This window comes from Larimichthys crocea, chromosome I (assembly GCF_000972845.2).
Source record: "Larimichthys crocea isolate SSNF chromosome I, L_crocea_2.0, whole genome shotgun sequence".
NCBI classification, from domain to species: domain Eukaryota; kingdom Metazoa; phylum Chordata; class Actinopteri; family Sciaenidae; genus Larimichthys; species Larimichthys crocea.
Window position 1 is genome coordinate 8,502,640 of NC_040011.1, and position 21,694 is coordinate 8,524,333.

A 21,694-nucleotide genomic window follows, 5' to 3' on the forward strand; every position below is an offset into this window, starting at 1 on the left:
TTTTTTTTTTTTTTTTTTTTTTGCTCTTCATGTGTTTGAAGCTAACGTAACTTAGCTAATAGCTTTAGTACGAGAAGGCGGGAAAACACCTGTTAGCTTTAACTTGTTGTTAGCATGTTGACTGTGATGTTTAAGTAGCATGGAGCAACCTGTTAGCTTGTATTAGCACGACGTTAGCCATGGTAATACCGAAATCTGGGATCATACTGAGACTTCGATGCTAACGTAACTTAGCGCAACTTAGTCGACCGAGAAGGCGGGAAAACCCCTGTTAGCTTTAACTTGGACGTCGATCTTGCGTAGCATCACCATGTTGTTAGCCAGTCCCACCAGGATTTCGTGGGCCTTTTTTGAAATAGTTGTTCAAAAAAATTGCGGTGAAAGTTGCAGTGCTTTTTACATTTTCGTTGCGATTTTGTTGCGGGAGGAAGTGAAAGTTGCGAAAAGTTGCGATTCGACGGTCGCGCCGGGGACGAGGGGGGCCTGGAAAAATTGCAACACCGCCCTGAATTCACTGGGATTCATTGAAGTTGCAAATTGCAACATCGCGAATTCCTGGAGGGTCTGGTTAGCATGTTTCTGCCTGTTTTAATGTAAAAACTTGAGTAAACTTTTAAAAATAAACAAAATATGGGACATTTTTAGCAATACTGTAGCATTAGCTTAGCATTAGCTTTATTTTTTGGTACATCTGAAACCAGTTTAGCACAGAATGAGCTAACTGGAGCCACATGTAGACGTGTTGTTTGTTAGCTGTCTGAAGTTAGCTTAGAAGTCAACTTTTATTATTTATTTATTATTAACCTATTGTTAGCTTCAGGCTAGCATGTTGACTTTAATGTTTCTACCTGTTCTGATGTAGAAACACCAAGCGAACATCAAGAATGACCAAATTTAAGTTGAAACTGTGAATAAGCAGTTATCTTGCTCTCTGAAGTATCGGCTAGCCGTCTGCGTTAATTCGTGTCTCATAAAGACAGAGAACGAGATAATTATTCAGTTTTAACCCTGTGTTTACCTTTAATTAAGGTGGTTTTATCCTAAAGGTAGCATGAACGATGCTCGTCTGTGTTTAACAAATGATTTCCGATGTTTGTCTTAAATATTTGCAGTCACATTTTCACGGCGTCTTTCTGGTATTTCCGCCCACGCCGCAGAAATCAGATCATGATTTACAGCCGAGCGTCCGTTGTTTTACGTTTCAAAGCTCGCTTTCTCTCGACTATAAATAAAAGACTTTATTTACCTGCTTCGTGGAGTCAAATGATTCATTAGGCGCTCGTCTAAAAACACTCTTATGTCGCTGCTCGTTGCTCCTCTTTGGCTGTTAATGCCTCGTTAGCACTTACGCCAATTAACCTGAATGAAGTGAAATCGCTGCAAAAAATAGAAAGACGTTGAGTTTAAATGTCATCCCTGTCTCCTTTTGTGAGGTTTGAGTGTGTGTCTCTCTCAGCCCACAGGTCGTACATACACCATCTGTAAACACAATTATTCACAGCTGCTCGCACGCCCACAGGCTACCGCCACGCTGTGTGTGTGTGTGTGTGTGTGTGTTTGAGATAGCGATAGAGAGCAGGAGAGTGTGTAAGTGGCTGTATCTGCTCGTACACACTGGAATGAGGTCAGGGTTATGTGTGTGTGTGTGTGTGTGTGTGTGTGTGTGGATGGTGGTGTTGTACAATCTTCCACTTTGATGGTCAAACATGTTTTAGCTGCAGGTATTTTCCCAAGAAAGTGTGTGTGTGTGTGTGTGTGTGTGTGTGTGTGTGCAGCAGAGGTCAACAGATTACAGCTGAGGATTAACACACTGCTGCAGATACACTCCGCTCTCACTGTCTCTGCAGCCGATTCAAAACTTCATTGCTAAAATAAGACGTGCAGCTTCGTTCGCTCTCAGTGCTGTGCCATACTGCATATTTTAAAGTAAATACGGGCCAGTATCGCCGATACCGATACTTTTAAATAAATAAGGTGGATGCATCATTGAATTGTTAAATCTCAACTGGAGTCACATGTGGGCATCTTTTTCATGTTAGCCTGCCTTTAGCTTTTTAGCTTCAGTATTCCTCTGAACATTTGTAATGACCAACAGTTAATGCCTCTTTAGCACGGACTAAAAAAAACACATCCTACATGATTAAATCTCAACATGAAATAATTATCTGAACCAAACAGCAGAATATGTTTCCACTAATTAGTCAGTTCTGCGGCGGTGACTCGGCCTGGTTTGTTAGCGGTGTCGTTAGCGGCCTGTTTCCTCGTGTTTTCGCCTGCTGCAGACCGTATCGATCACTCAGCCGCCTGACTGATTGTTGATCGGTCAGATCTCAAGTGCTTCAGACAGATTGATGAAGAGCTGGAAGGAACCGGACTGGACCGGGCCTTAAACACATTCCCTATCTGCTCCTTCAGACTGATTGCAGCGTTTAATCAAAGTTTATTTACCCTCGGCAGTGCGACGTGCCTTCCAGTTAGTCAGATGTGAATTTGATTGCTACTTTCTGCATTTAAAAATTAAATTCATCCATCTGAAAAGCAATATCCAGCGTTCCCTACCTCTAAAATAATCACATTAGCTGCTCCCAAACATGCAGCTCCTTATTTTAAAGGTGGACTCAGGATTAGATTGCCTCATTGAAACTCGGTTATGCTGCGGATCCTCGATGGCAGCGTTCTGTGATGCTATGCATTTCATATGAGGTGGGCTTGTTTCTATTTGTGGAAATGCATTTGCACTTAAAGAACATGTGACCAGCGTGTGCTGTGAGCGGCCTGTGTGTGCTTTTATAGGTGGATTATCCACATGTGTATATATAGTAATATAATCTGGATTTAATCCAGATATAATCCAGATGTTCACAACATGTGACACACATGATACACCACTGTATTGTGCACTATTTTACCGTCTGTGAAGGTTCGTCAACAAGGGTTGAATGTGGGGCGACTGGACTTGTAGATCCGTCGATGTCTCACCTCCAATCAAAGAAGCTTCTTCGGTTCTGAGTGACTGGTGGGGAGATCCGAGTATTTACCCTAGCTGAGATCATAGACCGTTAATCTGTCCTGGTTCACAGAGGTCCAACGTCGGCGGTTAAGCTCACCTGAAACCAATACCTGTAAGATCTGAGTGTTTAGCTTTGTCAGGATCGTACGCCGTAACGTCCACTTGGTTCGTTAGTGCTCGTTGTTGTGACGGCCGTCGTCTGAGTCGTCCGAGTCCCGTGAGGCCGGTGAGGATGAAAGTCGTTCAGGTCACCGGAGGTTCAGTGTGGACGAGGGTCCCATGAGGTCAACACCCAGGAGATCAGAGTGTTTATCTCAGGCAGGGTCAGGTTGGTTCACTCGACGAGTCATTCAGGTCACCTGAGGTCCGGCGTGGACGATGTTCGTTGGAGTCGCATCACATGAGGCCGAGTGTGCTGCTGTTCAGTCTCCTGGGAAGGGATGAAAGGTGGAGGATAAGTGCTGTCTGAGGCCTCCTCTCTCCTTCTACACTGTGAACATCATCGTCCATAAAGGAGTTTCCATTGGTCCCCAGGGTGTAAGAAAACTGCTGAGTCTAGTCCTGATGAGTTGTTGAGTAGCTGTTTGGTTTCACAGCGTATCGGTCTGTTCACTCTTTCCTGCATTGGTTTCTTTTGGGTTGTACCAGTTTCCATTGTGTTGTTGTCGTTCCTGGAAGGTCCAGTTGATGTATCAACGTGTTTCCCCTTTTAGACTTCTGTCCTGATGAAACATGTATGTGTTGTTGTTGTTGTTGTTGAGCTCACTCGCTGCAACACTAAATATGGGTTGGTGACATTTTGCTGAACTTTAAATAGTTTCTTTTAATGAGACGACGCCTTCTAGTGGACGAGTTGGTAATTTAAGATCTGAAGAAACTTCTTTCGGGTGCAAAAAAAGGCCAAGCATATTCTATATAATCTATATATATATATTCTATAATATTATTAACAGTGTATTATTGACCCACAAACGGCGCCCAAAATACTCACTAGAACACCAAATGTAAATTAATCCACTGCTGAAAATAGACCCCCAACAATTGCACCGTTCCCTCCTCGTTCAGTGATGTTTGGTAAAAACTACAATAACCAGCTGTTTTTAAAAACATTAATCTGCATCTGTTTTTAAAGATTTCCATCATTAATAGTAAAGGATGGGTGTCAGTGTCTGTAAGCCTTTCAGTAAATGAACTAACCAACGGCTGAATGACAGGAACTCTATAAATATCTTGTTATGTCTGATCGACAGTCTGAAGATATTCAACTTACAGAGAGACGAGCAGCAAATCTTCAGCTTGTCATTTTTTATGACGTTTGAGTTTAAAAACTGCAGTCAGCAGCTGTTTTTCAAAATAAAACCAGATTTATGAGCTCAAACCACAGACAGGAATCCAGACAGTCTTATGAGACAGACTGACACATTGTGGTTTTAGTTTGTTAATATTCACAAACATGGAGACAAACTGCAGCGTTAACCTTTGGATGGATGGATGGAGTCTCTGCGCTCCACGCGGACAGCACAAACATGTTTTCTGTGGTTTTGTTCAGCTTCGAGTCGACGGCACGGACGACGGCGAAGCAGCTCGGTGCGGTGAGATCTCGATCATTTCAAACATCCTCCTCCTTCCTCCCTCTTTCATCCTGCTCTCCGTCCTGTAAATGGTCAGATAATGGACGTTAATTCCATCATGCCTTCTTCACTCGGCTAATGTACCCACTTCCTGTCCTCGGATGGACGGATGGAACGACTGAAACCGAGGAGGAGGAGGAGGAGGAGGAGGAGGAGGAGGATGTTTGTGGGATTTGATTGCGTGTGTGTGTGTGTGTGTGTGTGTTTGTGGTGAGAGAGGAAGACGTGAGGATGAAGGTAGAGAGAGGAATCTGCTGCTTGGCTTGACACTGATGGTTGCTGGATAACAAGCTGATTTATGAAGTGTGTGTGTGTGTGTGTGTGTGTGTGTGTGTGCACTCATCTCCCACGATAAAACCACATGCAAACATGCTGTATTTTGGCACACACATACACACACACACACACACACCCTCAACCTCTCTATCTGCTGATTGCATCAGTCTTAGTAATCACTGCACAGAGATGCAGAACATCGCTGAGAGTTTCTGTTAATCAGCCACAAGTTTGATCTCCGGATAACGCTGTAAAAACATTAGAAGAACGTCGAGTTGTGCTTTTTTTTTTTGCAGTATCACACATTGTGTGTTAGCCCAATCAGCCATCTCTTCATGAAGTGTTACAGTGTTACAGAAATGCATACACACTTTGATAAATCTCGTGTATTGTGCCACATTTCCACTCCACACGGTCGGCCACGTGTTCTCCAGACTATAGTTAGCTCGCTCTGGTTTGAATTTGTGGATGAGTGATGCGTTTTGCTGCTTTCTTATCACTCGGAGATGAATTCAAGTGAAACGCTGAAAGCCTCGAGAGAACGTCCACCTCTCTCATTGGTTGGTGAGTCTAAAGCAGGAGCAAGAAAATAAACACAGTTTCCTGTAAAAGGTCCCAGTGAGATTATTTTGGTTTACAATCGAGTAAAATCGAGTAAACGGATCACGTTCCCACCACGAACAAACTGCTTCAGAACCTGTTTGTAGCTGGACTGAGACCACTTCCTCTAAAGAGTCTTTAAAACGGGTCAGGGTGCAGCACAGTGCGACTTGTATTTGGGTTGGATCGATGTTGGATCCCACCACAAAGAACCACTCCAGAACCTGTTTGTAAAAAAATGTCAACACTCAAGTAGGATTGTTGCCTTAAGTCAGGAACTTCGACGTCGATCCAACGCCTTGTAGTTGGGTCTGAGACTTTCTCTAAAGGCACATTTACTTTGGTACGCACTCCATCATTGTAGTCATCGTTAAGACGTCACAGTGATCCAACCAAACTGGAAGACGTCGGTCCACTTCCTCTGAAGGTGGAAGGTGTAATTATCGAAACCAATCGTACCAACAGGACCAGAATCTTATTCAACCAGACTTAACAACACCGGTCTGAAAATGGCAATCTCTGTGTTTACACCTTTAATCACACCAACATCCCTTCAATAACTTTAATTCATCCGTTCTGGAATTAATCTCACGTCTCGCTGGCAGTGTTCAAACGTCATAAAGAAGTTAAGTTGCAGACTTTCTAAAGTTTTTTCAAATTAAAGCATAAAATGAAAAACTACACGGACACAGTAAAATGTTTGCAGCACAGTAAAACACCAAATGCAGAATAAATTAAAAGAATAAAACCGAGCACACAGCGGCCATTAAAATAATGATGCGGCTTTGATTAGCATAATAAAACACTGGTAGGTGTGAAGACACACTCTGCGAGTTTGATTCACTGCTCAGGAGCATAATGTTGCATATTTGATACCACGCTCTCAACTTATTTTTTTCCATTTTCTGCATCTCACATTCGACTCACTCAGCTGAAGTATGAGCGAACACATTATGAATGTACTTTATTCTTTTATAAGTGCGAGTTTTTGTGTGGGGAAACATCTCAAACGTGAACGTTTAATCTCAGTAACGGAGAAATAACTTAATTTTGAGTTTGAGTCAGCGAGATGTGAAAGTTTGATGTTTTTTTTTTTGAGAGGGGAAATGAGGACGTCGAGTTACAGGAAGACTTTTCCTTTGAAGTCAAAGTGATTCAATAGTTCTACTTTAACTTTAAAGGTGGAAGGAAACATGGAAAGTAAAGAGGAAGAAGGTATAGGAGGTCATGTGTTCTCCTCAGTGAAGCGCATCGCCTCCATCTGTTTCCTCCTCCCTCCTCCAGCTCCCCTACAAGAGGCCTCTGGTCCCAGACTCCTCCTCGGGGATCCTCACTCCCTTCTTTTCTCACCCTTCCTCCATCATACCCCCTGCTTCTTCTTCTCCTCCTCTTCCTCCTCCACCACCTCCTTCTCTCTCCAGTGTAAGAAGATGATGGGGGGCCAGAAGTTCTGCTCCAGCCTGTCAGAAACTCCCAGGACAGAAGTATATTCTCTGAAAACTCTCACACAATATTTTTAGATTTACTCAAACTTGTGAAGTCTTCATGTCCAAAGATTCAGAGATTTCCAGCAGCACTTGGTGTTCAGCAGCATCCAGCAGCTCTCCAGCAAAAATAAACTCTTCATGTTGCATATTAATGAAGCACTGAGCGCACGGAAATTACAGTAACAGATACTGGATTACACAGAGAAAGTTAAGAAAGCAGATTCCTTGACGGGTTTGGTTGGTTTGGTTTTCTTGAGGATGTTTTGAAGAGGCCCCGTGGGTCGAAGGGTCAGTGGGAGTTTAGGGAGTGAAGTTGATGTTTTAGGAGTCACTGAGTAAGTTCCAGGGTTCCTCGAGGAGGTCCAAGTGGTCATGATGGAGGTTCTGGGAGTCACTAAGGAAGTCCGAGTATCATTTAGGAGGTGGTAGGGTTCCACGGCTCGCTGAAAGGTTTTCAGGGGTCACAGAGGTTTGATGGTGTGTGGTTCCTAAGGCAAAGTCCTTAAGGAGATACTAAGCAGCATTTAGGATGATCCAAAGGGAGGTTTTAAGGTGCCATGGGTTCTTGAGGTGGTTATAGCGTTTGCAAAGTAGGTCAGAGAGATCATCAAAAAGTTGTTAAGGATGTCCAGGATTCAGAGAATGTTCCACGGGTGATTTAGGAGATTTCAGGGATCCTTGAGAATTTAATGTGGGCAGTAAAAGAGTCACTCAGGATCTTCCAGAGGTGTTTGGAGGGTCCAAAAGTGATTCCAGGTGTTCCTTTATGGTATTCCATTGTTGAGGATCTTCTAATGATCACGAACAAGGTTCTAAGAGTTGTTGAGAAGTAAATCCAGAGGTTTTGAAAGAGGTTAAAAGAGTCATGCAGACATTCCTTGGACTAAGTGTTTTCTGAGAAGTATTATAGGGGTCCTTGAGGATGTTTCAGGTGTATTTTAAGAGGTTCTGGGATTCACATGTGTTGAATGGGTTGTACCTTTTCAACACCTTAATTCCTTGAAGTGGTTTCATGGTTTAGGGGTCATTGGCAAGATTCCAAGGATTACTGGAGGTAATGTTCCAAGGATTTGTTCAATTGTGATCTCTCTGGGAAGTCATCATTGTCCTTAAAAATTGTCTTGAGGGTGTTACAGGTTGGAACTAGGTCCTTAAAAGGTTCAGGGGCCACTGGATAAGATCCAAAGATCACTCAAAGGGTCGTAGGGACTCTTAAAGGAGGTTTCAGGTTCCTTAAAGATGTTCCAGTAATCCAGGGTTTGATTCCACTACCTGAAGTTTCTGCCTGTAGGAGGGTTGAGATGAAGCACAGACGGTTCAAGGGTTAATTGGCGAGGTTGTAGCATTCCTTGAGAAGGTTTCATGGTTTCTTCAGGAGTTTCTTGCTTTCGCTAATGAGGTTTGAAGGTGCCACAAATAGTTCTGAGAGAGGTTACAGGTGTAATTCAGATGCGGTTCAGAGGCTGACCTCGGTGTGTTTATCAGTGCACACTTCTTATTTTGGCTCTTGCTTACTTTGCGAAAAACCCAATTTCCTGACTAATCATAGTGGACACACATGCTCCCCGTGCACACGGTCATTAGAGCCTGTAGTGTTACTTCACTTCATGCTGAGGAAAGAGACTAAGTGTTCAAAGCCTTTCTGGGCTAAACAACACACACACACACACACACACACACACACACACACACACTTTCATGTTACATAATGATGTAAGCAGCGGTCCATAGTTTGGGAAGTGGGACACTCGCTGGGAGACGGTCTGACGAAACCACAGTCCTGAGGACGTGTGTGTATGTATATAGCTTCATGAGTGTGTGTGTGTGTGCGTTTGTAGTGTTTCTTTAGTGTGTGGGTGTGTGTGTTGCGTTGTGTGTATATCTGCTCCTCATTAGCCAGTAGATAAAAGGAGTGTGTGGAGAGATAGAAGAGGTGATTCCTCCCTGTGGAACCATACCTCCCTCTCTGTTTATTATTTGTATCGCTGTGTGTGTGTGTGTGTGTGTGTGTGTGATGTCAAGAAGCTTTATAGTAACAGGCAGCGTTCTTTGGATGCCCTCTCTCGTCCCCGGGGAGGTAGAGAGACAGAGAGAGAGAGAGAGAGGGAGGTGGATTTATTTTTCCAGGTCTGTTGTTTATTTGAGCTTATCTGTGGTGGCCGCTGTACACTACAGAAGGAGGTGTGTGTTTATGTGTGTGTGTGTGTGTGTGTGTGTGTGTGTGTGTGTGTGTGTGTGTGTGTTTGTATTTGGCAGTAGCTGTAAATCGGAGCTCGGCCAGCATTCGACTGATGTACAACAGCGAGGATGCTGAGGGCTGCAGCACACACACACACACACCGTGGTGTGTCCGTGATTGGATTATTTTGCTGGTGTTGTAGTGAGATATAGATATAGTTTGGTCAAACTCTGAAGTGCCAGAGTTCCTTGTGGTGGCTCCAGGGGTCATTGAGTTCCAGGGTTCTTTCTTGGCAAACTTTGGGTCCCATCATCAGGAACAAAAAGTGACATACGAGTCACGTAGACCTATCAGGACTCTTTCGGAAAGTGTTTAAAGTGTTACATTTGGCACTTAAAGGTTTAAGGGGTCATCGAGGGTTTGTGACGTGGTCTTTAAAAAGGTTCAGGGGTCACTGAGAAGGTTCCAGGAGATTTGTTTTGTAGTTCTTATTGAGGGCTTCTGAAAGGTTGCCCATGTTGGCATGCCTTGTTCTGATGTTTTACAGCAGTTCCATGAACAATAATTTCAAGTTAGATCGTAAAGGTTTCTGATATTTCATGATAGAAGTAATTGGGTGTTGTAAAATATGTTCCAACTGGCTCTAGTCTAAACGTCCAGGTGTAGAGCAATCTTCCAGTGTTTTCTTAAAAGTACTATAGGGATCCTTTAGTACATTTCAGGTGTACTAAAGTCTCTCCAATGTTTAATCGTACAGGTGTTGAAAGTTTTTAAGGTTCTCTTAGGAGTTACTTAGATGTTCCAGGGATTTGTTCAGCTATTTCCAGGGAAATCTTTGGGAAATGTTCTTCAGTGTCACAGGTTTGGACTAGATCCTTAAAAAGGTTCAAGGGTCACTGGAAAGGTTCCAAGGATTACTGAAATGTTTGAGCACTCTTTAAGAACGTTTCAGTGGTTCTTACATGGGTCCAGGTGTAGGATGATGCCTTTAAAGGTTCCCAAGGCAATTGATAATGGTGCAGACGTTGAAGGGTTGTAGGGTGGAGTTTTTGAAGCTTTTAAGTTTTCTGAGGGAGTCACTTAGATGTGGATCTGTTCAAATATTCCTAGTGATCTCTTTGGGAAGTAATGGTGGTAGTGCTGGTACTGTTTCCTAAGAATCTATGTCTGTTTTCTGTAGCTAGATCTGGAACTTAAAGCTTTAAGAATCATTGAGAGTGTCACAGGTTTGGACTAGGTCTTTAAAAAGGTTCAGGGGTCACTGGAGAGCTTCCAAGGATTACTCAAAAGGTTTAAGCACTCTTTAAGAACATTTCCTTTCGTACATGGGTCCAGGTGTAGAGAAATGTTCTGTTGTTTTCTGCGAAGTACCACAGTGGTCCTTACGGACGTTTTAAGGTGTAGTTTAAGAGGTTCTGGGAGTCACTCCAAGGTTTCAAGGGTAATTTATAATGGTGCAGGTGTTGAAGGCAAAATTCCTCATGGTGTTTTATGCGAAGTCACTGAAAATATAAAAGCAGTCCTCAAGTTTAGTTTCTCCTTTATGTTCAAGGGTTATTTAGGAACCTACGATCCAGAGTCCAGAAGTTACGAGGAAGATTTGAGGATCTTTCGGAGAATACCAGACAACACTAGGCATCAACAGTCATTCATTCATTTCCAAATGTCTTTAGTCAATCCAGAGTTTCTTGGTTTTAAAAGGAACCAGCAGCCATTTGGAAAACTCCAGGAACCAACCAAAGATTCAGCAAGACAGTTCTTGAGAAGGTTTAGCGAGTCATTTTTAAGGGTGTTGTGGTCATTGTAGATAGTTACCTGGCTCTTTATATTGTCCTGAAGGTGCCATCAATTACTTCACTCCTCATTTTTTGTCAAAATAAAACCTTGAATTATATTTGTGAGTAAACAACGTGGATATTCAGGCTGAAGAAACTCTGCATTCATCGTTCAGACAGATTTCTGAGAAACATAATAACTCTGTCCTTATCTCCACACAACATTGAATACTGAGCCCTGAATGAATAATGTAATTCTGCCTTCTGAAGGTGAACTGTTCACATTTTCTTCAAGTGTCTGTACCTCGTTGTTGGTTTATTTGCTGACATAAAAACCTTTAACAAATGGTAACTTCAGAAGGCACGTGTACGATTATAATCATGAATATTCAGCATGGTGAACTGCTCTGTATTCTTTTCAGAGGGTGAGTTTCTTGGCTCTTAAACTGCAGCTTGAATAAACTGTCAAACTGTCTTCTCTCTCAGCAATAGTTTTCTTTATTGGCATGAAATATAAAAGCTCTTGAAGTATAAAAGCCTTTCCTGCAGAGCAAAGAAAAAAAAACTCCATAGAAGCATGAATTCAGTCTTCAGCTGTGATAAAATACTGATCTATTATCAGTCCTCTGAAAATGTTTGTAACTAATTGGTGAGGTTCCTTACACCTCACTAAATAAGTAATCAGTTCTGCAGTTCTTCGTGAATAACTGGTTCATGCTGGCGTGTCTGGTCCAGATGTTTTCCAGCAGCTCTGTGAACATTTCAAATCAGGTCTTGAAAGTTTAAGATACTTTGTGACAGAAGTAAAGTAGTGAAAATAATATAAATCACAACTTATTCTGGCTGACAAATCTATTACGGATCATTAAGAACATTACGCGAGTTCTACGAGTCACGTTGACGTTTGATTGATCTCTCACAAAGTAATTGCCGTCCTCAAAAAGCTTCTATGTCTGTTTGATGAAGCTACATTTGGCACTTAAAGGTTCAAGGGTTACAGTTTGGGACTAGGTCCTTAAGAGAACCTGGAGAGTTTTTTTAAGGATCACTCAAGTACTAAAAGGGACGTTTCAGGTATAGTTCAAGGGTAATAAATGGTGGTACAGGTGTTGAAGGGTCGTAGGGTGGAGTTTTTAGGTTTTTCTAGGAGTCATTTAGATGTTTGAAGGATTTGTTCAAATATTTCCAATGATCTATTTGAGAAGTAATACTTGTCCTTAAGAATCTTCCAGTTAAAGGTTTAAGGGGTCATTGAGAGGGTTACAAGTTTGGACTAGGTCCTGGAAAAAGGGTTTCAGATCTTTCCAAACTTTACGTGACTTCTACAAGTCATGTAGACATTTGACTGGTCTCTCACAAAGTAATAGTGGTTCTGAATCTTCAATGTCTATTTTATAAAGCTACCTTAGGCATTTAAAGGTTTAAGGGGTCATTGCAAGTGTTACAGTTTGAGACTAGGTCCTTTAAAAAGGTTCAGGGGTCATTGGAGAACTTCCAAGGATCACTCAAGTACCATAGTGGTCCCTAAGAACATTTCAGGGGTAGTTTAAGAGAGTTTGGAAAAGTATTAATGAGTCTACAGTTTGTTGATGACCTCCTACAAGCTGTCAAGTATTTGTTGTAGCTCTGGTCGGGGTCCACTTGACCAAGCAAACATTCCTGGACCAGTAGAAGTACTTCCTTGGAGTTGGTTGTAAATTTGCACCACTGAAGTACACAACCGTCGTCTGTTGAAAGCTTCCCTACACATTTCATCATCGCAGTCAATTCTTTTTTCTCATTTCCAGTCCAGACCTCAGGAAATGCAGCTCCTTCCCTTCAAGGCATCTTGGTTTTCTGAAATCAATTTCTTCAATAATCCATGAAGGCTATTAATTGTATAATTGACTCACTTCCTCCGTTGGATGTTGCATGCAGTCTATAAAATGTGTGGAGACAATAGAGAGACGAGAAACGCTCACATCCCGGCTGTGTCTCCATGAATAATTAAACATGTTTCATGACTTATCGTCCAGATAAAGTCAGACGGACCGTTTTATGTGGCGAAAACTTTCCAGGATCACTTTTGTTTAAGACTCATTCAAGGCACTTTCAAGGAGTCCTGGATTGTGGCTTCATTTTTGAATATATCATAACTTCATCAGGGTATGATCTAATGAAATAATCAGCTGTCACAGGTTGACACGTGTGAGATTATCTCAGAGATCAAAGTCAGCGCTCTGAACAGGATGCAACCGCCTGCTTCAGCGCCGGAGCGAGCTAAAAGCAGCTCGCCTAAAGCCGCCTCCCGCCGGGTTCTGGCTCTGGTTAGCCGCCTCCGTTAGCGCCAGCAGCTGTTCCCGGTGGGCTTCTCCTGCGTCGAGGCGGCGTCTCCAGGACAGATGGCCGGCCGGTGGGGGAACAGGTTGGGGGGCAGTGCGGGGCCGTGACCCTCGGGAACGAGTCCAATGAGAGCGTGGAAGCAGCGGGGGAGTTAGCCACAGGTCTGGTTGCTGGGTTAGTGTTGCATCATGGGAACTAATGAACAGTGGCTGTGCGTACGTGTGCTGAGGTGATGTCACAGTGTTAATGGGGGAGAGGTTACATCAGGTAAACACACACACACACACACACACACACACACACACACACAGACTCCCCGGGGTGTCTAACTTTGTTTTCCTGATGTCCTGCTTGAGACCCTCGGTGGGGATGGATCGCCATGGAAACAGGGAGACGGTTAGGGGTGCAGGGGGGTTAGATACCCGATGCCACTTATGCAGAGACGATAATAAACCTTCTGCATCACCTTTAAAAAGAAAGAAAGTGCTTTACAGCGGCAAAAACACAGACAGAGTGCTGCGTCTGAAAGAAACAAAAAGTCATTAAAAAAGCGAGCCGTAAACACAAAGAGGTTTTATCAAAGCTCTGCGTCGTCTGTTAGGAGTGATAAAACATTAAAGTACATTTTGAGGAAAGGGTTAAAATGTCACCAAATACAAATACATGTGAGTACTGTGTAATTTTGTGTTTTTATACTCTTTAAAATAAGTCATAAACCAAGTTTATGGTTGGACGATACTTTAACATTAAAACAGCATGTTACATAAATCTGTCATAAATCTGATTATAAGTCAGGTGAAGTTTGATTGAAAGTGTAATTATGACGGGATCAAACTTTACTGAACTAAAAGTAAAGAAAGTTTTAAAAGCAAAATGTACTTGAAGTATCAAAAGTAGTCATTATGTCTGTAAGTATTTTCTTATTATATGATTATTTCATGAATGCTGCTCAGGTGGAGTCTTAAAATATTCTATACGTGAAATGTGAACTTTAAGTGTAAAGTGGCAGAAAAAGGTCATACCTGCGTGTAGAGTACACGCTCCTCCTCGTTATTCTGAAGTATTTTTACTGGATGAGTCAATAAATACTTTAATTTACGTGTCATGCACAGAAAAGACGATACATGTGAATCTGTGAAATTGAAGTATTTTATTGTGTTACAGTAACAACACGATGAAAATGGAAAATTCCAAGTAATTACTGTGATAAGAGTACAGCACCATACTGTAATTTAACTGTAAAATACTGTGAAAACACAGTCCATTACTGTGATGTTAACTTACAGTAACTACACATCTTTATCATGGTGTATTGTAATTTTACGTCAAAATACTGTTTTGTTTTTTTGTTGTTGTTTTACAGTAATATTGTGTCTGTTTACTGTAGAAACACAGAATAATACTGTGATATTACGGTATATTTCTGTAAATTTACTAGTCAGTGATTTATTGTAGAAACACAGTATATTGCTTTGACGTTAATTTACAATAACTACAGTTGATCATTACAGTATATGGCAAATTTACAGTAAAATACCATTTTTTACAATAATATTGCATCTGTTTACCATAGGAACACAGCACATTACAGAATCACAGTATAATACTGTGATTTTCATCTATATCACTGTAAAATAATAATATAGTAATATAATATGTTTACTGTGTGATATTTTGCATGGCATATTAAAAAACACTTTCTGTCCTCTCTGACTCAAACTGTGGTAGTAGTGAAGTAAAAGTACTCGGTTACTTTGCCGTCACTCAGTCCATTAAACTCTAAACTGAAAACTTCTCCGTCAGAGTTAACCCGGGTGGAGGCTTAAGGTGTGTGCCGGTCACATGCTGCTGCTTCACGTTACAGCCCCTTGATCGCCTGTTAAGCCCCGCAGATTAAAGCTCTCAGTAATTAATGAGCAGCTTAGCGGTAAATCGCAGAGTGGACCCGCTCTCCTAAAGCGATATTGTTTCTCACTGACGATGAAACCGACGACGTGGTCGAGCGTTTCCCGACCTGTCGCTCAACGCGCCGCTGAGTGATGAACGCTACGAGTCGCTGTGAATTAGCACGAACTGACGTTGTGGCGCTGAAGTGTGAGGGCTGCTACAGCCCGGGCCTCACTGATTACTGAACAGAACCAGAAACACAGAACTTCATTCAAACTGGATCAGATTTTATTCTCAATATATTTGCTGCTTTTCCCTCTGATGTCCACTGACAGCTTCAACTCTCTGAGATTTACAGAGTTTATGAAGGACAGATAGCGTTACCTACAGATAGCCTACCGAGGTGTTCGCTGTTAGATTGGACACTGCCGGTTCAGAGGTTCTGTCGCCGTGTTCACTGTTAGACTGGACACTGCCGGTTCGGAGGTTCTGTCGCTGTGTTCACTGTTAGACTGGACACTGCCGGTTCAGAGGTTCTGTCGCCGTGTTCACTGTTAGACTGGACACTGCCGGTTCGGAGGTTCTGTCGCTGTGTTCACTGTTAGACTGGACACTGCCGGTTCAGAGGTTCTGTTCTGTTAGCTCTGCGTCCTCTCTCAGACAAATTAAAGGGCCGTGTTGTCTAACATAATGACGTTTGTCTCTCTGTTTCAGCTGGACTGTTTCTTCTCGTGCTTTAAGCCGCTTGTAGCACAAATCACATTTTAATTAGCTCGATCCCGGCTAACGACCTCCTCCTCCAGGATTACCTGCCAGCATCCGTCTAATCCCTCTCCGTCCTCGGTCTCTGCTCCCTCCCCTCACTCCTCCCTCCTCCCTCCTTCCTCCCTCCTTGGTTCTCATCATGTTCCAGCTCTAAATGTGATGTTTTTATTCCGCATACATCCGGACGTTTCTATCGTTTTTCACACTCCACATATTTTATATCTTCTGTGTGTTTTTTTCCACACATTTGCTCGGCTGCCGGTTTTTGTCACATTCTAATAAAGCCGCTGTGTATTCTCTCCCCTCATTTCATTTTTCCTACTTTTTCATCCATATATTCCCACATAATGTATCAAGCTGCACCGACTTTCATATTCTCATCTGTTTTATTGTTATTCATGCTCTGCGGTCTCTTTCTGTTTCACCGTTTGCTGCGGTTATGTCGAGCTCGTAATGATTCAGAGAATATTTCAGCTGCTGCAGTCACAACACGACACCAAACAAACTTCACGTTATCTTTAAACGCTTCAACGCCGCTGAGATCAAGTGGAAGTGAAGCTTTAGGAGGTTTCTTCCACCTCGATATCTGAACCCGTCATCCATCGTCTGATGATGATTTAGCCTCTGAGGACAAGGAACGATGTTTCATGGTGAAAACGTACCGACGGGTTTAAACTTCCTGCAGCAATGCAACGACCAAGAATGATGAAACAGACGAGGTCACCGTTACCTGAGATATATTTATGGTTAATGAAACAGTAACTGGTGTGGATTCACAGCAGGAGACACTGACTAAAAGTACGTCCCGCGGTGCTGCACTGTAAAATAAAACACTTGTCTTACGGTAAACTGGCAGCAAGAATTTTACTGTAATAAATACGGTAATAAATATTTCGGTAAAAGGCTGTTAGTACTGTTGATTTCATGTTTAAAGTTAAAGTTTTATTCAATAAAAAGAAAGTCTGTTATGCTGAATAATTGACATGACGTATAAATAAAAGTTTAGTCATGAAATATTTGTGTTAGTGTTTTACTGTACAATTAATATATAATAATAATGACATACTTTAATCTATGTAAATAAAATTAAAAGGACGTTTAAATAAAGGTTTTAGAATATGAGTGTGTTCATATTTTACAGTCTTTCACTGTCATGGTTCGACACTTACAAACTCTGAGATCTAAATAAAGTTTGAGGGTTGAACACGAACCTCCTCCTCCTCCTCCTCCTCCTCCTCCTGCTGTGTTGAGGGAGGACGGGGAAACCTGATTAACTCAGGAAGGATCTCTCCGTTAATACCTGGCAAATAAGTGGATTATCGGGGGGTCAGCGTGGATTAGCCATCAGTTTTTGTTCATCTGACGTCCGCCCTCCTCCAACCCTCCGTAATCTCGTCTAAATCCCGCAGAGCGAGGCCTCGAGGAGGCGCAGACGTCGTCCTGCTGTTGACTTCCTGGACGTTGAAGGAGGAGGTCGGGCCTCCTCCTGCGTTTGTTTACCTCTGTCGCTCCTCTTCACTCTGACCTCCCACCTCCTCCTCCTCCGCTCTTTGTCTGCTGTGACTCCCCTCCCCTCGCCTCACAATACCACGGCGACATCAAAGCTTGTGTTGCCGTGACGACAGCCCGCCTCCACCCCCTCACCCAGACCTCCTTCCTCTCCTTTCAGACCGGCTTCCCTAATTGGCCGGCTCCCCACGCCGGCCGTGCAGAGGTTACCTGGCGGATGAACGTGGTGCGGGCGCTTGTATCTCTCCTCTGTCAGTTCTGGAAAGACTTCAGGAAATTGATGATGAACCCGGCGAGCGGCGGGCGGAGAGGTCGAGGTCACGTCGTGCGGTCAAACGCCGCCTCAGATAGACGAAGGCCGCAGGTGCATGATGGGCCGTTAAAGGACGAGTCTGCTGCCTGAAAAATGGAAAAGTTTCCTTGTTTTGCTGCCAAACAAGTTTCCCGTAAAGAATCAATAAAGTTTTACAAACTGAAACATTCGACAGCTCGTTAGGCCGATTCCTTCGTTAGCGCTGTCAAGCTTTGCATCCGTTCACAGCTCGTCAAACACGGCAGCTCCAAAGTTCTCGCCGCTCATCGTCCAGCATGTTGACGTCAGGTGACGGAGAATCAAACAAACGCAGAGCTCGTCAGCTCAGACCGCCGAGGCGTGACCTCGTCTGACTCATCAGCGTCCGGTCAAACAAACGATCCGTCTTTATTATCACATGAAAAACCTCGTCGGAGTCTCCAAACTCACGCAGCATTGTTCAACTCTAAATATTTAACTCGGCGTAAACATCCTTCACGAGCTGGAACACAGAGAAACATGATATGTAAGAAACTGAATAAAAGTTGGTGTGGAGGTCGAGTCTGAGGCGATAAAACGAGTTTTTCTGCCGTTTGTGCTGCAGCTGTTATTGTTTTGCAGATCTCCAGCGAAGAAAAGCAGCATACGGCTATAATTTAAAAAGAACAGGCAGCACAATTACGGCCGCACAGCGGTGCATTTTCACAGTGGTGAGAATAAGTGAAGTTGGTGTTTATCTGGAGGAAAATAGCTCTTATGTAAATCTGCTGAAGGGGAGGATTTCTCTCGCGGACTGAGCTTCTGTAACACGAACCAGAAAAACACTTCACTGAGAGTCCTCGTTTTAACTTAAAGTCCCCATGAAACAGGAAGTACACTGTAAAATCTGCCAAACCATGATGGGAAAGGACCGTAAAATATGTTTTATCGTATACAGTCATATTTCATAGAAACCCTTTATTTACACGACATTTAAAGGGAATTTATACAGAATGAAGTTGTACTAATTAGAGACTTTTCATTTTACGGCAAAATACCGTAATATTTCATAGCAAAACTTTTATTTATACGACATTTGTACGATATTTTCAGTTATTTGACGTGAACTCAACAGTCCAAACATCATTTTGCTGTAATATCAGGATCAGGTTGGACCATATTTATACTGTTTATACATTTTCATCAGTTAGTTCTGCTGTCTCCTCCACCTCCTCCTCCTCCTCCTCCTCCTCCTCCTCCTCGTAGCAGCTGGATATTGAACCCTGAAATGTTTCTGTGTTGTATTGATTTCTTCCTTCACTTCAGAGCGGCTCATTCAGCCTCCTGTGTGAGTGTTTGCCAGCAGAAATTTCTTCTTCTTCTTCTTCTTTTTCTTCGTCTGTCTTTTCTGCTGATTCATCCGTCTCGTTCATTCACACCGTCAGCCAATCAGAGAGACGTCCGCAGGTCGGAGGTTACGTAATACAGCTAGGGTTAGCTGGTTAGCTTCGTTGGTCTCCATGACTAATGTTTGCTTCATGGTGTTTATTTGAGGTGCAGTACGTCATAATTTTAATTGAAATATTTGGTTTGATTTCAGTGATTTGACGGATGTGCTGACCGCAGAGATTTCTCCATCTTTGGAGGTTTTGGGAGCGGAGCGTTGACTCGGATAATAAACGACCTTATTTTGTCATTTGCAGATATATTTCAGCTCCGTCGTCCATAAATAGTCTCGATGGCCGGGCGTCCTGCTGGATACAGCAGCTCTGATTGACAGTTTCAGGTTCGCACACACACGGCGAGGCCTGGCCAGGCCGGTGGTGGTGGTGGCGGTGGCGTGTACGGTGAATCAGCTTCCTGTGATCCGCTCGCTATGATTGGATTAAGCCGTCATCCGGCAGATGATCCGCCCGTCCACCCACCCACACAACAACAGCCAGATCCCTGCTGCTCTCCGCGATCCCTAAGCAGATTTGACAGACAATAGCATTATGCCTCCACCACATGTCTTTCATTAACGTGGGTGGAGGAGGAGGAGGCAGGTAAAATCAAACCAGGCCGCCGTGGTGCTCCGACCAAAGTTCAGATCAGGAATACGAGAATACACAGATCGGCGTATCGTCACGACATCACAGCGTGCCGCTGTCCTGCCATATTGTTGCAGTTTGACAAGATTTAGTTTGTTTATTCGTTCAAATATTATAAATAATATCTCAGATTTTTTATAATCTGTGGACTCGTCACTCGATCTCAAAAACAGAAAGCTGAAAGAAATCACAACTTCCTCTTTAATTTGATACCTAGTATGTGACATTTGTAGTTTTTTAGACAGAGGCAGCCTTCCCTGACGACTACTGATGATGATTACGTGATGTCATGTGAGCAACCCACACGATAATCTACAGAACGAGTTTGTGGCAAAAGATCTTTGAAAAGTCTCCACGACCCGGTCGGTCCTCCCCACCGACTCTTCGGCGAACTCTCCCCCAGAAAACAGCGTCTGTGAGAGCCGGGTCAGTCCCTCCGTCTGCTGATGGTGGTGATGTGATGTGCATCATGTGGTCTAGAGGAGGAACCCTGATGACATCATCAGGTTACCTCCTCATCAGCTTTAGAGTCAGGGAGATGGCCAAAAGTGTGTGGACGCTGGCATATCACACGTATGTGATGTTTGAACATGTGATTCCCTGAGTGGACTTTAAACATGCATCGTGTTTCCTTCACTGAGGTGGAGGAGGAGGTGGAGGAGGAGGTGGAGGTCCCAGCAGAGTTCACGTCCTCCTCTTGACTCCTGACCAACATGGAGCAGAGTGCAGACGCTGCATCCTAACGCCCCGAGGTGTTTGGTGATTCTGAGCGCGCTCAGTGATCCTCCAGCCGAAGGCCGACGCTTTCATGGCCTCGGCTCCAGAAAATCCCCCCGAACCGACACAGAGCTTCAGGAGGTAGGACAGGAGGTCCCAGAGGAGGAGGAGAGAGGAGGAGGAGAGAGAGAGGGGGGAGGATGTAACAGAATGGGAAGGAGAGGGAGCTGGAAGATGACTGGAAAAAAGAGAAAGAATGATGATGAGGAGGAAACCAAGGAGGAAGAGAATGAGTCAGTAAGAGGAAGAGGAGGAGAGAAAGGAGGAGGCGGAGGAGAAAGATGAGCAAATGTAGGGGAAATAAACAAAAGAAGGGAGGAGAAGGAGGCGTAAAAGAGGGAGGAGGAAGTGGATGATGGTGATGGAAGAATGATGATGAGGAGGAGGTGAAAACAAAGGAGGCGGATAATGAAGGCGAGGTGGAGGAAAAGAAAAGGGAGTTAAAAACGAGGAGCATGATGGGAGGAGGAGCAATGAGGAGCAAAAGGAGGCTTGAGAAGAGGAGAAAAGTAAAATGTAAGGAGGGGAGGAGAAGAAGACGTAACAGAGGGGGGAGGAAGTGGCTGATAGGGATGGACGAGAAGCAGAAGGTAGAGGAGGAGGAGGAAGAGGACGACGGGAAAGAGAAAGAAGTGAATGATGAGGAGGGGGAGGTAAAAAAAGGAGGAGAATAATGAAGGTGAGGTTGAGGAGAAGGAAAAGGAAGGAGGATGAGAGGAAGGTGTGTCAGTAGAGGAGGAGGAGAAAAGGGAGGTGGATGATGAAGGAGAAAAAGGAGGACAGGAGGAGAAAGAGAAAAAGTGGGAGGTGCGAAAGAGGGAGGAGGTGGTGGAGGAAGAGGAGGAACAGGTGGAGGAGGAGTGTTTTCCCATGTCCGGGTCCAGAGTTCGTGTTTTGCTCCTCGCAGCTCGTCTGCCAGCAGGAGGCGCTGGATCGACCATCTGTCAGAGAGCTGGCTGCTGACCCTGAAACCACACACACACACACACACACAGACACATACACACCACACACTCATACACACACACACACACACACACACCACACACACACACAGATACACACACTCATACACAGACACAGGCACACACACACACACACACACACACACACAC

General features: G+C 43.6%; 1 protein-coding gene across 1 annotated transcript in view; it reads left to right on the plus strand.

The window, feature by feature from the left end:
- Nucleotides 1-21,694, plus strand: part of LOC109138288 (protocadherin-17) — an 84,951-nt gene that overhangs the window by 3,034 nt on the left and 60,223 nt on the right. The window lies entirely within an intron of this gene.